The 13,300-nt window shown below is 40.9% G+C and overlaps 1 long non-coding RNA gene across 2 annotated transcripts in view; it reads left to right on the plus strand.

The window, feature by feature from the left end:
- The first annotated feature begins 4,479 nt into the window (after positions 1-4,479).
- Positions 4,480-13,300, plus strand: part of LOC134759564 (uncharacterized) — a 42,595-nt gene continuing 33,774 nt past the window's right edge. For both annotated transcript variants that reach the window (XR_010135919.1, XR_010135918.1), the window contains exon 1: positions 4,480-4,589. This is a non-coding gene — a long non-coding RNA (uncharacterized LOC134759564). The remainder of the gene's footprint in view (positions 4,590-13,300) is intronic.

A 13,300-nucleotide genomic window follows, 5' to 3' on the forward strand; every position in this document is an offset into this window, starting at 1 on the left:
TTTTCTTAGAAAATTTCCAAAAAATTTTTGAAACATACTACCAGGTGCTAGGATAAAGAAATTTTACTACTAAAGAGTAAATTTGCATCCATAGGATGTGGTACTACACGTTGGCTTTGCTTGCCAGTGGGCTGGTGCCCCACTTTCCCTGCCCTTGTTTTCTCTTTCTCTATAGGGAAAGAATATTTGATATAGTGGCTTACATTTGATACGCTTTCTGTTTCCAGGTTGACCCATCCATCCCACATACCCGGACTAAATATTCATGCTGAATCTCCTTCCAAACTCCAAAAGGCATTAGCAAAAACAGGGTGTGTTCTCTAACCTCCCGTGACCCTAACTAACTGTGCTTCCTCTGTCATCCCAAAGATCCTCCCTTTTAACCTTATCGTGGCTGTATTCTGTATTTACCAGAAGAGATTTGAATTGTTGACTTGTACATCCCTCTCTCCTCCTAGAACATGAGCTCGTGAAAAGCAGAGCCAATGATTTCTTCATTTTTTGGAGACTTGTTGAAAGAATTGGACTGCCGAATCCCTCCCATCTCCATGCTTGCTCTCCAGGACCTATGTCTCTCCCTCAGTTGCTCTAGTAACTCCTTCTCAATCCCCCACACTGGGCCTGCTCTTTGCCCCGTTTGCCGGAAGACCAGCATAGTGGATATCATGCGTGAACCACTTGCTGGGGTAAGTCCTGGCAAATCACCTTGAGACATAGCACAGGGTTTGTCAGATTTCAAGAGCCATCATTTTCAGCATGTTCACCTGCCTAGTTCCAAATACTCACTGCCTCTAGGCCATTGCATTACTTGGAAAGTGAATTTGTCACTTGCTGGTTATGCTATTGCAGGACAGTCTGCTCTGAGTTCTTCCAGGTCTCTGAGTTCCATTTGCTTTGGTGTCCTACACTGTAAATTCCTTTCTTCTTCCCTTCCACCATCTCTTTGCTGATGTTCTCTTCTTGGTGACAACCTTGCCTAATATGTCACAGCCGTGTCCTTGGCTGGAGTGCACAGCTGGGGACAGGTAGCAACAGGTTTTATTTGCTTGTTTGAACAGCTCAAATAATCTGTTAAATGGTCCCTTTGTGTGTCTATGGCTCATGTATATGCAAAGACATGGTGTGATTTCTGCTGAGTCTAGGAAAGGCACAAACGTTCAGGAACAGGAGCTTCTCAAATGAAGGATGTGTACAATTACTGCAATTTGGTGACCCTTTCTTTCCACAGTAAACTTGACATTCTGTTGTTACTAAAGGTGCTGTGTAGTGATAGCAGAAGCTGTCAGTGTCCCCTCTGTTCACCTCATAGGTTACCAGACAGATCCCTTTCTGGGTGTAGGATCTTGCTCAGTCAAAATGAACATGGGGTAGACGGAAGCAAGAGAAATTAATGCCCCGGGGTGCCCCTCAAGCAGTGACAAGTTTTCTAGCTCCATTGTCTCCTGGAAATAAATTTTGAGTTATTTTCTACACAGTCTCATAGAAGATCCCCAGTAGGACTGAAGCCCAAATGTCCAAAGCAGTGACCCACTTATCAAGTCACCCTCTATTGACTTTTCTCCTTTCCCTCTCTCACTTCTCCACTCCTCGAATAAGCTTGCACTTAAATCCTTGTCTCAGGATCTGCTTTTTGGAAGCCAAAATTATCCATGTATGTCCAAATGGGTAAAAAACAGCAAGAGCTATGCCCTCTGACTAACCACTCACTATTCATGATTTAGTAAGTTGTGGTCTAGGATTGTGAATCTTATTGTTAAGGGAAATGGGTTAAACTTAATGTGCCCTTCTGTATGTGCTATAGAATGTGCCAGATGTTTTATATACATACATGGTTTTATTTCTTCCTAATGGCACTTTCCTCCTGGATTCAATGTAAGAATTAAATGGGATAATATAAAGTGTTTGACACAGTGCCTGGTCATTTTTATTTTCATTATTGTCATTTATTTTCTATAAACAAATTTAGGCTCAAAGAGGTGCAATATGTTTGGATTTGTTTCCATATGGATAATATGCATTGGATAAAGGATTCAAACCCAGCTTTGTTTAATTCCAAAGTTGGCCACATTCTCTCTATGCTGCCTTCCGTTTCAATGATGGTTCAATCAACTTAATTTACAAATGCAAATGCTTTTCCTCCAAAGTGTCAGATACTCCTAGGCCCCTTTCAGCATTAAAATAATACCTTGTCCTCATTTAAATAGGCTGCCATCCTCACATGAATCATCACGCAACATGTTTTTCTTTAAGAGTTCCACTATAAAAGAGCAGTCTTCACCAAATTCTCCACTGGCAGGGATATATTTTAAAATGTCAAATCTCTAAGAGAAGAAAATAGATTCATCTCTATTTCTGTCTTCCATCCTAACAAAATCCAATTATGGTAACAATAACCGCTCATCTGCTTACTATCAAGATCAGCCAGTATTGGGCTTTCAAGATGACAGATGACTCAAGTGTCCCCACATAACCTTTAGAACAGGGCCTACCTTTCTGGAGAAATTTTTGGCAAACTTTGAATAATTATTTTAGATATTGCAATTCCCACCAAAGCTCATCTACATTTTTAGTTTTCATCTGACAGAACACAACTAAACTGATCTGATAATAATGTGCCCTATGTGTTCTTTTTTCCTATGTTGGTAATAAATTTTTGATTCTTATTTAGAGACTCTACTAGGGGAGAAGAGTTCATCCTATATCCTCAATCCAAGAGATCCCTCTTCTCTCTGGGACTGTGGCCTTTGATTAAACCTAGACTTTCAGAGAAAATTAATACATACCTAGCTAGCATTGGGATTTAGCCTTGGGATCACAGTGATGTTGCTACTCAAGAAATAATTCTCATTACAAAAACAGTACTGGCTTATTAAAGAGCATTCAGAAATATATTGTCAAAAGAAATAATAGTTGGAGTGGGGAAGGGGTTAATTTCCTATAACCTCCATCACCAAAACACACTTACTTAAAACAGTCTGACTTGCCCCCAGTCAATATGTTCATGTGTTTTTGTAATAACAATTACTTTATGTATTCAGTTTTATATTTTGCTTCTTTAACCCAACCTTATATCATAAATATTTTTGTTATATATTCTTTGAAACATCATTTTCAAAGTATTTGTAGGATTTAATTAAGAAAATAGACACAGTTTACTTAATGATTAACCTGTGATTGGATAGCTTGGTGGCTGCCAAGTTTTTGGTATTATCAATGTAGTGGTGTGAATTTTCTGTAGTTAAAATTATTTTGTTAGAATAAAATTTTTAAAATAGAATTACTACATTAAAGGCATTAAAAAGTTTAACTTCTTGATACATATTGCCAACTTGTGCACAGTATTTGTATAGATTCCGCTGAAGTTGCCAGCTTGTCTTAAGTCTCTTCCGAAACCGTTGGCTTCTGCCTCTCTCTTTCTCCATTGCCCCTCTGTCTTCATTTCCCGCCCTGACTCAGTTCTTCACCATGCCCTAACTTGTCAGTTGATCTCAGGTTAATCTCTGGCTCCCCCTCCATACCCATTTTCCTTTGTGTTACCTCTCCTGATTCTCTTAGCAGTCTTGGATCTCTTTCCCTTAAAAACCTGCTCTTCCATGGTATTTATGCTTACATGACCTCAGGTATTACCCCTGTCTGATATTTCCATTTTAACAAATACCTTCTATATCAAAGGAATATGAAATGTGAGAACCGCATACTTTGTGGTCAAAGCTGCAGAAAAGTAATTTAGGAAAAGAATCTTTCTTATGGAATCATTTATATTATGCTATATAGGAAGTTGTCCAATCGGTCTATGGGTTATGAGATATCATCTTTTTTAACAGGCTAGTTTTGATGAATATTGACATTTTCTCAGGGTGTCTCGTCTTATGGGTGCATATCAGTAGCATTTAAGCTAATGAAAATTCTGATTCTTCAGGTGGGAGACTGGGAGGGATACCGTACAATATTATCAGTCTTTTTCCCTTTGTAGTTTATCAATAATAATGATTGATGTGGCTGTGAAATTATCTGAACTGGCTTTAATTCATAATGTACTATTGATAGGTTTCTAAGCTTGCTCAAGCATCAGGAAACCAGTTGGTAGCTATTAGTATTTCTTAGCAACAGCTTATTTCTTTTTTCCCTCAACATGAAGAAGAAAATTAGACCAGGGAAATATTGAGTCAACCTCTAAAATTTGTTATTATACAGCTTAAGTTACTATCAGTGCTAAAAAGGGGAAAAAAACATGCTAAAATGTTAGGGTAAATTTCAGACCACAATATTTGTCAGTTAGACCTTGATTAGAGATAATTTCCTGTCTATTCCCCAATCTAGACTGTTTTTAGATCAGTTTACAGTCTAAAATGTTAACAAATGATACAGAAGGCCAAACTCAAACTGTAAATCATCCATTAAAGATAGAACATCCTGTGCTTATCAGATCTAGTTGCTAAGTACCCACTCTTTATGACTCAGGAGCCCACACAGACCCAAGGCGCCAGCTGCAGTTTGAGATAGCAGATTGGGGAGACAGCAATACTAATGTGTTGAAAATGGATGAGGGGAAAACTGTCCCAGATTTTCAGGTGGTTCAGACAAATGAAGTGAGGAAAACATTCAACAATGTGAATGGTGTATTCAACACTGGGATAGTATGAGGTGATAGCCCATCAGGAACAATCTAGAACTTGTCTTGAGCTGCCAGAGGATATTTCAGGCACAAAGCATTCATGTCCTCTCCATGCTGTGCAACTACATTTTTTCCCTCCCAAATCCCACCCAACATTTATTTAAATAGAACCCAAAATAAATAGGTTATTTAACTTGGCATATCTTTTCCTATGCAAAAAAAAAGAAAAAGAAAGAAAGAAATAGTTACACCTAAGCTGGAAATCACAGTGGTCTCAGGATGACTCTAGAGGCTTGGCTCAGAACCAGTCACCAGCTGTGGGGCCTCAAGCCAACTGGTAAGCATTCTGTGCCTCAGTTTCTTCCTCTTGCAAAACAGGCTCTCTCAAGTGTGAGGATTAAACAAGACAAAGTATGGAAGGCACTTGGCCCAGTATTGGGGTCATAATATGTATGTAATCAATATTAGTGATGATGGCTATTCCTTTCTGGAGGTGCATGGGCAATTATCTCAACATAGAGAGGGCATTTTCTATTGCATTCTGTTTTACCTCCCTAAACTCAGATGGGAGGATTATAATGAAGATGCTATACCTATTTACTATATTGAAGAACCTGTGCTTTAGAATGGCATGCTCCTCTTCAATTTTATCAGAGAGCTTTGAATATCAGCTGTTAATTTTCAGATACTTAAAAGGGATAATGTTGTGACTAACAGCTGTGTTTCCAGAGTCCTGTAGAGCTGAATCTAAATCCCTAATTTTCAACCTACTACTTGGGCAAGTTAGTTCAATTCTTTTTTTTTTTTTTAATTTATGAAGTATTTATTGATGATTCTTGGGTGTTTCTCGGAGAGGGGGATATGGCAGGGTCATAGGATGATAGCGGAGAGAAGGTCAGGAGATAAACACATGAACAAAGGTCTCTGGTTTTCCTAGGCAGAGGTCCCTGCGGCCTTCTGCAGTGTTTGTGCCCCTGGGTACTTGAGATTAGGGAGTGGTGATGACTCTTAAAGAGCATGCTGCCTTCAAGCATCTGTTTAACAAAGCACATCTTGCACCGCCCTTAATCCATTTAACCCTGAGTTGACACAGCACATGTTTCAGAGACCACGGGGCTGGGGGCAAGGCCATAGATCAACAGTATCCCAAGGCAGAAGAATTTCTCCTAGTCAGAACAAAATGGAGTCTCCTATGCCCACCTCTTTCTACACAGACACAGCAACAATGTGATCTCTCCTTCCTTTCCCCACACTTCCCCCCTTTCTTTTCAACATAACCGCCATCGTCCTCATGGCCTGCTCCCCATGGTCGCTGTCTCTTCGGAGCTGTTGGGTACACCTCCCAGACAGGGCTGCCGGGCAGAGGCGCGCCTCACTTCCCAGACGGGGCGGCCGGGCAGAGACGCTCCTCACCTCCCAGATGGGGTGGCCGGGCAGAGGCGCTCCTCACTTCCTCCCAGACGGGGTGGCAGCCGTGCAGAGGCACTCCTCACCTCCCAGACGGGGTGGCCAGGCAGAGGCACTCCTCACTTCCCAGACGGTGTGGTGGCTGGGCAGAGGCGCTCCTCACCTCCCAGATGGGGCGGCCGGGCAGAGGTGCTCCTCACTTCCCAGATGGGGCGGCCAGGCAGAGGCGCTCCTCATTTCCTCCCAGACGGGGTGGCGGCCAGGCAGAGGCACTCCTCACTTCCCAGACGGGGTGGCCGGGCAGAGGCGCTCCTCACTTCCCAGACGGTGTGGCGGCTGGGCAGAGGCGCTCCTCACCTCCCAGACGGGGCGGCCGGGCAGAGGCGCTCCTCACTTCCCAGACCGGGCGGCCCGGCAGAGGCGCTCCTCACTTCCCAGGCGGGGCTGCCGGGCAGAGGTGCTCCTCACTTCTTCCCAGACGGGGTGGCGGCCGGGCAGAGGCACTCCTCACCTCCCAGACGGGGCGGCCGGGCAGAGGCACTCCTCACCTCCCAGACGGGGTGGCCAGGCAGAGGCGCTCCTCACTTCCCATATGGGGTGGCGGCCGGGCAGAGGCGCTCCTCACTTCCCAGATGGGGCAGCCGGGCAGAGGCGCTCCTCACTTCCTCCCAGACGGGGTGGCGACCAGGCAGAGGCGCTCCTCACCTGCCAGATGGGGCGGCCGGGCAGAGGCCCTCCTCACTTCCCAGACGGGGCAGCCGGGCAGAGGCGCTCCTCACATCCCAGACGATGGGCGGCCAGGCAGAGACGCTCCTCACTTCCTAGATGTGGTGGTGGTGGGGCAGGGGCTGTAATCTTAGCACTTTAAGAGGCCAAGGCAGGAGGCTGGTAGGTGGAGGTTGTAGCGAGCCGAGATCACGCCACTGCACTCCAGCCTGAGCACCATTGAGCATTGAGTGAGCGAGACTCCGTGTGCAATCCCAGCACCTCGGGAGGCCGAGGCAGGCAGATCACTCGAGGCCAGGAGCTGGAGACCAGCCCGGTCAACACGGTGAAACCCCGTCTCCACCAAAAACACAAAAACCAGTCAGGTGTGGCGGCACGCGCCTGCAATCCCAGGCACCAGGCAGGCCGAGGCAGGAGAGTCACAGGAGCCTGAGGCAGGGAGGTTGCAGCGAGCCGAGATCTCGGCAGTACAGTCCAGCTTCGGCAACAGAGGGAGACTGAAAAAAGGAGAGGGAGACCGAAAAAAGAAGGAGAGGGAGACCGAGAGGGAGAGGGAGAGGGAGAGGGCTAGTTCAATTCTTTGTGTTTCGATCTCCTCATCTGAGAAATAGGGATGGTAAAGAAATCTCCCTTATTGTGTCTTGTGGAAATGTCAGAAATAATTTATTTAAGTGGCATAAGGCATGGAACCTGGAACATAATAAATCCTTCACAAATGTTAGCTGTTTTTATATTAGGAATTTAAGAGGTAAAGCGGGAAAGGTTAAATAAGCAGAACTATTTGAAAGTATTGCCCTCCACTGTTCTTTCAAATCAAGACAGTCTCTCTATTAATTGAAGGATTTAGCAATATGAAGTCATCACAACTTTGGTCAATCCGTACATATTCTTGTGACTTTAGGTTGTCATATATTGAACTTATTACAGAAGAGTCCCATCTTCAAATGGTCTGTTTTAACAAAAAGTGTTGTAATACTAGTCAAACTAAAAGCTTTTATATACATCTTACCAAAGGAATTGTTACATAACTGCTATTATATTAAATAGCATCAAAATATAATCATCCAAACATTTATAAACTTACTTTTTTACTTTGTCCCCACCAGTGTCTTAAGTTTTTGTGAATAACTCTGAATTCTTATTACCTACTAGTACTTTCTACTTGCAAGAGTCTTTAATTCTTTCCATTCTTGCAGGAAGAAATAAAAGGACTTCTCTGGGTGAATTCTACTTTAAACTAACATCTGCTCAAATGTTTCTGGCTTGTTTATTGTCAAGCTACTGAATTGCCTCTTCCTTCTCTCTCGACCATCCACTTTTTTTTTTATATACTGTCTGTATTTTTAAGTCTAAGCTGTGTTTCTCCAGATAGAAAATCCTTAAGAAACTTGTGGGCTTCCTATGTATATCACAGAGATTCACTTCATTAGATGAGAGGCTTCTTTACAGATCTTTCCTAGATAATCCCATCTCTGTTTTTAACTTCTGCTAAGATGCCTGAGGAGATAAGTAAGTCATACATTTAATCTCTTCAAATAGCTTTTTTGTAAGTGAATATTCTGACTTTTTGCAATATGAATAGGCTGAGAATTTCATGAACATCAATCGTGGTTTCTCAGTGTACTTTTTTCCTCTTATTTTTTTTAATTTTTATTTTTAAGTTCTGGGGTACATGTGTAGGATGTGCAGGTTTGTTACATAGGTAAACGTGTGCCATGATGGTTTGCTGCACCTATCAACCCATCACCTAGGTATTAAGCCCAGCATGCATTAGCTATTTTTCCTAATGCTCTCCTTCCCCCATCTAACCCCTCAACAACCCAAATGCCCATCTATGATAGACTGGATAAAGAAAATATGGTACATATACACCATGGAATACTATGCAACCATAAAAAGGAATGAGATCATGTCCTTTGCAGGGACATGGATGGAGCTGGAAGCCATTATCCTCAGCAAACTAATGCAGGACTATATGTTCTCACTTATAAGTGGGAGCTGAACAATGAGAACATATGGACACAGGGAGGAGAACAATATACACCAGGGTCCTCTTGCATTTTACTGGAGGCTGCAGAAGTCACAAGGCCTCACCTTTAATGCACCATTTGGAATTTCCTCAGCCAAATGTCTAATTTCATCTTTTATAAATTCTGCTTTCCACACACCTCTAGGACACAATCCTGGTAAGTTTTCTACCACCATACAAGAATCCTTTTTCTTCCAGTTTTCAGTAACATGTGCCTCTCTTCCTTCCACACCCTCAGTAGCAGAGTCATTAACATATAGACTCATATTTAGTTTGTTTAAGGCAATCTAGGCATTTTCTATCATCCTCCTCAAAATTTTTCCAGACTCTTCCTGCTGCCCAGTTCCAAAGCCACTTTGGCATTTGTAGACATGTGTTCCAGCAGCACCCCAATCTGTTCATTTTAGTTTCCTATTGCTGCCATAACAAGTTAGCACAAACTTAGTGACTTAATATAAATTTGTTATCTTGCCATTTTGTTTGTCACAAGTCTGACATAGCTCTTACTGGGCTATAATAGTGCATCAGCAGGGCTGCATTCCTTTCCAGAGGCTTTGGTGGAGCATCTGTTTTCTTCCATTTTCTAGCTTCTAGAGGCTGCCTTTACTCTTTGGCTTATGGTCCCTTCCCTCTATCTTCAAGGTGAGCAATGGGGGTTTAGCACTTTACACATTGCATTACTCTGACCTCACTTTTTTATTACACCTCCTCGCCTGACTCTGGGCCCTCTGCCTCCCTCTTCTGCATTTAAGAACACTTGTGATTCCATTGGACCTACCTGGATAATCTAGGAAGATCTCCCTATCTAAGGTCAGCTGATTAGCAACTTTAATTTCATTTGCAACTTTAATTTTCCTTTGCCATGTAACCGAACATATTTACAGGTTCCAAGGATTAGGACATGGAAAACTCTGGAAGTGGGGGTAATTATCCTGCCTACCACAACATCTATTCTATCAAATTCCAAGTCATGAATGCTCCAACTTTCCAGGTCTCCCTGGAGGTACAGTAGAATGTTTTCAACTGGCAATTGAGGGCTCCGAAAGACATCTCCCCACATTTAAGTCTCTCCTCTCCAATCTCTGTTCTGGTTTCCTGGAACGCGTATGCGTAAGTGTGTGTGTAATGCAGAGTTTAGAAACATTTAGACAAAGGAATTACAAAGCTAAATTTTGGTTAGCAGTCAGAGTGAAAATTCTGATATTTTAGAGAAGCACACTTACCAGATTTCTTAAAAGGTCAATCCTCAGTGATTGTTGTATCTACTATAATTTAATCTAAATTGTTTTTGTAGCAATCCAAATGCTTTCTCTCTAAAGACTGATGGTAAATTAGATGTTTCTCTGCCTCTATAATTTTTCCCTCTCTTCCCAGGCAAATGGTGGATACTTATTGCAAATTTGGTAGGTTAAGAGTAGAGAGATTTTTTTTTCAAAAATATTCCTATTTCTATTTGGTTCTACCCTACATTTAAAAATGCATTAACTGACACAAACAAACAAAAAAGCAGTAATAGTATTTAAAAATCACGTGGGCCAGGCACAATGGCTCATGCCTGTAATCCCAGCACTTTGGGAGGCTTAGGTGGGTGGATCACCTGAGGTCAGGAGTTCGAGACCAGCCTGGACAACATGGTGAAACCCCATCTCTACTAAAAATACAAAAATTAGCTGGACATGGTGGCAGGCACCTGTAATCCCAGCTACTCGGGAGGTTGAGGCAGGAGAACTGCTTGATTCACCACAGCGGAGGTGGCAGTGAGCTGAGATCACACCATTGCACTCCAGCCTGGGTGACAAGAGCAAAACTACACACACACACACACACACACACACACAAAGAGAGAGAAAAAGAAAATCACCTGTAGTGCAAAAGTCCATAAATTCAGAATATGTTAGGTTCAGAATGTGTAATAGTCAACTGGAACCAAATTTGGCATAGTGTTGATAATTTAGCCATGATTACCCACTAATTTCAACTAACCCGTTTGTTTATCTACTCTGATACAGTATATTTTGAATAGACTTAGCCATGTTTTAAGATAACAAGTTGTATTTACCATGTGTTTGAGTAATATCATGAATACATCATGTGAGCCAGCAGCTATTCCTTAATTGCCAAAGCTTTAAGAAATAATTCAACTATTTAATCCACTATTTTACGGTTAGGCGTATCCCTCATAAGACACTACATTGGTTTGTACTGATGCCTGTACAAGCTTTTACCTACCTGCCAAATCCTAACAGCAAGTCAATTTACATTCTATGATCATGTCACATTCTCATTTCAAGTATCCTTTTTAGATCTCACCAATGTGAAGAAATATATAAGCATTCATCATACAATCTTGGATTTGCTCTCTACCTCTCTTTGAAACAGATGGAAGCATTAAGACTTATCTTACTAAATTGCAGGTAGCTACTATTGAAAGATTTTTACTGATGGCTCTAGATTAATAAAGTACAATCATATTTTGATTTTATGATGACATCCATTTACCTTCCTGGGATGAAGATGCTATCTGTTTTTTACCCTTTCTCTCATTAGCACATTGATTTGTTTTGATTATTGAAGGCAACTCATTTCTCTCTTGCCTGTTTCTATTTGCATGGAAATCAAGAAAGAGAGCCTTGAGGGGTTTATAGCAGAGGCATTTAATCTTGGTGCTTGCAGACTCATGGCAGTAACTTTGAGAAAATGGTTATGATTGCTATCCTTGAGTTTCCTCACTTTCGCCTTGCTCTTAAACTCCTACCCATCTTAAATTTATCACAAAATGGCCCACTGCAGTTTTACGTTGAGAACTGGAGGGAATAGAAAATCCTTACTCTATAAATGAATTTTACTGCCGTATAACCACTGGTAAACTTGTAAATAAAAATACCCTAGATTCAACACTGCCTTTCAAAAATGAATGCCTACTACCCAACGTTTTAGAGTTTTTGAGTATTGGATGAGAAAATTGGCCTGCTCACCCACTGAAACATTAGAGCTCCCAGGCTAATTATTTTGTACCAGCGTATTGTTTAGGAGTTTTAGAGTTGCTTCATTGATTTTAGCCAACATGTATTTTCTATAAAGAACTCAGTAAGTGAATAGAAACGGGAGATCTGAGTCAGAGTGGGAAATTGCAATTTTATGTTCTCTAAAATAGGACAGATTTTTGGATTTTCCCCTTGAATAGAAATGCATAGGGGGAGAATCTGGTCTAAGCTACTTAAAATACAGTTCCATGTGGACTGAACAAAACAGTCACCACAATTTGGTTAAATTATTAATCTTATTCAGATTGATTATTAATAATAACCACCAACTTGTGTTGCCCAAAATAGATTTTACTTCATTGTCAAACAAATGTCATTAGATATTTACTTTGCTATGTTAATATATTAATTACTGTTAATTTCTAAGACTGTAGCTTTAGGAACATACATTTATAGAAATACATATATTAATTTTAAAAAGTAAATGAGAAAATCATATCCTTTGTGACTTCTGCTTTCTCAGCACCAACTGATCTCAGCACCAAAATTACAAAACAAAATACATTAGCATCAAAGGATTTGTTCATCAAATTGGTTCACAGTTGTTCTGTAGAAGACTAGTGCATCTATAATGGAGGAAGATGAGTAGTTAACTGGATACTTCAGTGATTTGCACTGATTCTTTGCCCCAACAACTGAAAAACTGCAAAGTTTACATGCTGATGAACAACCACAGACAATGAATTATGTTACAAAATACTTTTATTGCATACTCGTTCTATACAAGGACTCATATTTGGTGCTAGGGAAAATATAGAGATTAATAAGATCAAGAAATGAGTAACCTGGGCCTGAATTTGAGCATATGAAAAAAAAAGAAATTAGTCATCATGTTTTTTCTAATTCAGTAAGTATAAAAGAAGAAATTAATAATCAGAGTCTCCAAAAATAACTCTAATTCGAAGTAAGGGGAAGTGCTTAGCATGACATTGATGTACAGATTTTATAGCATGGGCCTACATCAAAGTACTGAAATAGTGAGGTAGCAAGTTTGCATGAATCTTGGAAGAGAAGGTAACGTCTAATGAAATGGCTAATTTTAGACTTCAACCCACAAGCAGCAAGTTGGTGTTAAAGAACAATGCCCAAACTGAATAAAGGATAAATAAATACTCGATTCTGTCAAGAAAATGATAAGATCAGTACTATCCTAAACAGTAGTGGAAATATAAATCCATTAAAACATAATATTGAAACCATTTCTGAAAAGCAATTTAGCAACATATGTTGAAATTCTTGACAGGCTTTATATTCTCGGACTCAGTAATTCCTCTTTTGAGGATATAACCTCATGAAATAAACTTAAGTGGTCAAAGATTTATAAAGCTGTTTGAGGCCATCATGGTATTATTTTGAGTATGGAAAAATTGGAAACGACATAAATATTGAAGAGTTAGAGAGTGGTTAAATAAATTACGACACATCCATTTATTGAAATGTGATGAAATTGGCCGGGCGCGGTGGCTCAAGCCTGTAATC

The sequence above is a fragment of the Pongo abelii genome, chromosome 11 (genome assembly GCF_028885655.2).
Source record: "Pongo abelii isolate AG06213 chromosome 11, NHGRI_mPonAbe1-v2.0_pri, whole genome shotgun sequence".
NCBI classification, from domain to species: Eukaryota; Metazoa; Chordata; class Mammalia; order Primates; family Hominidae; genus Pongo; species Pongo abelii.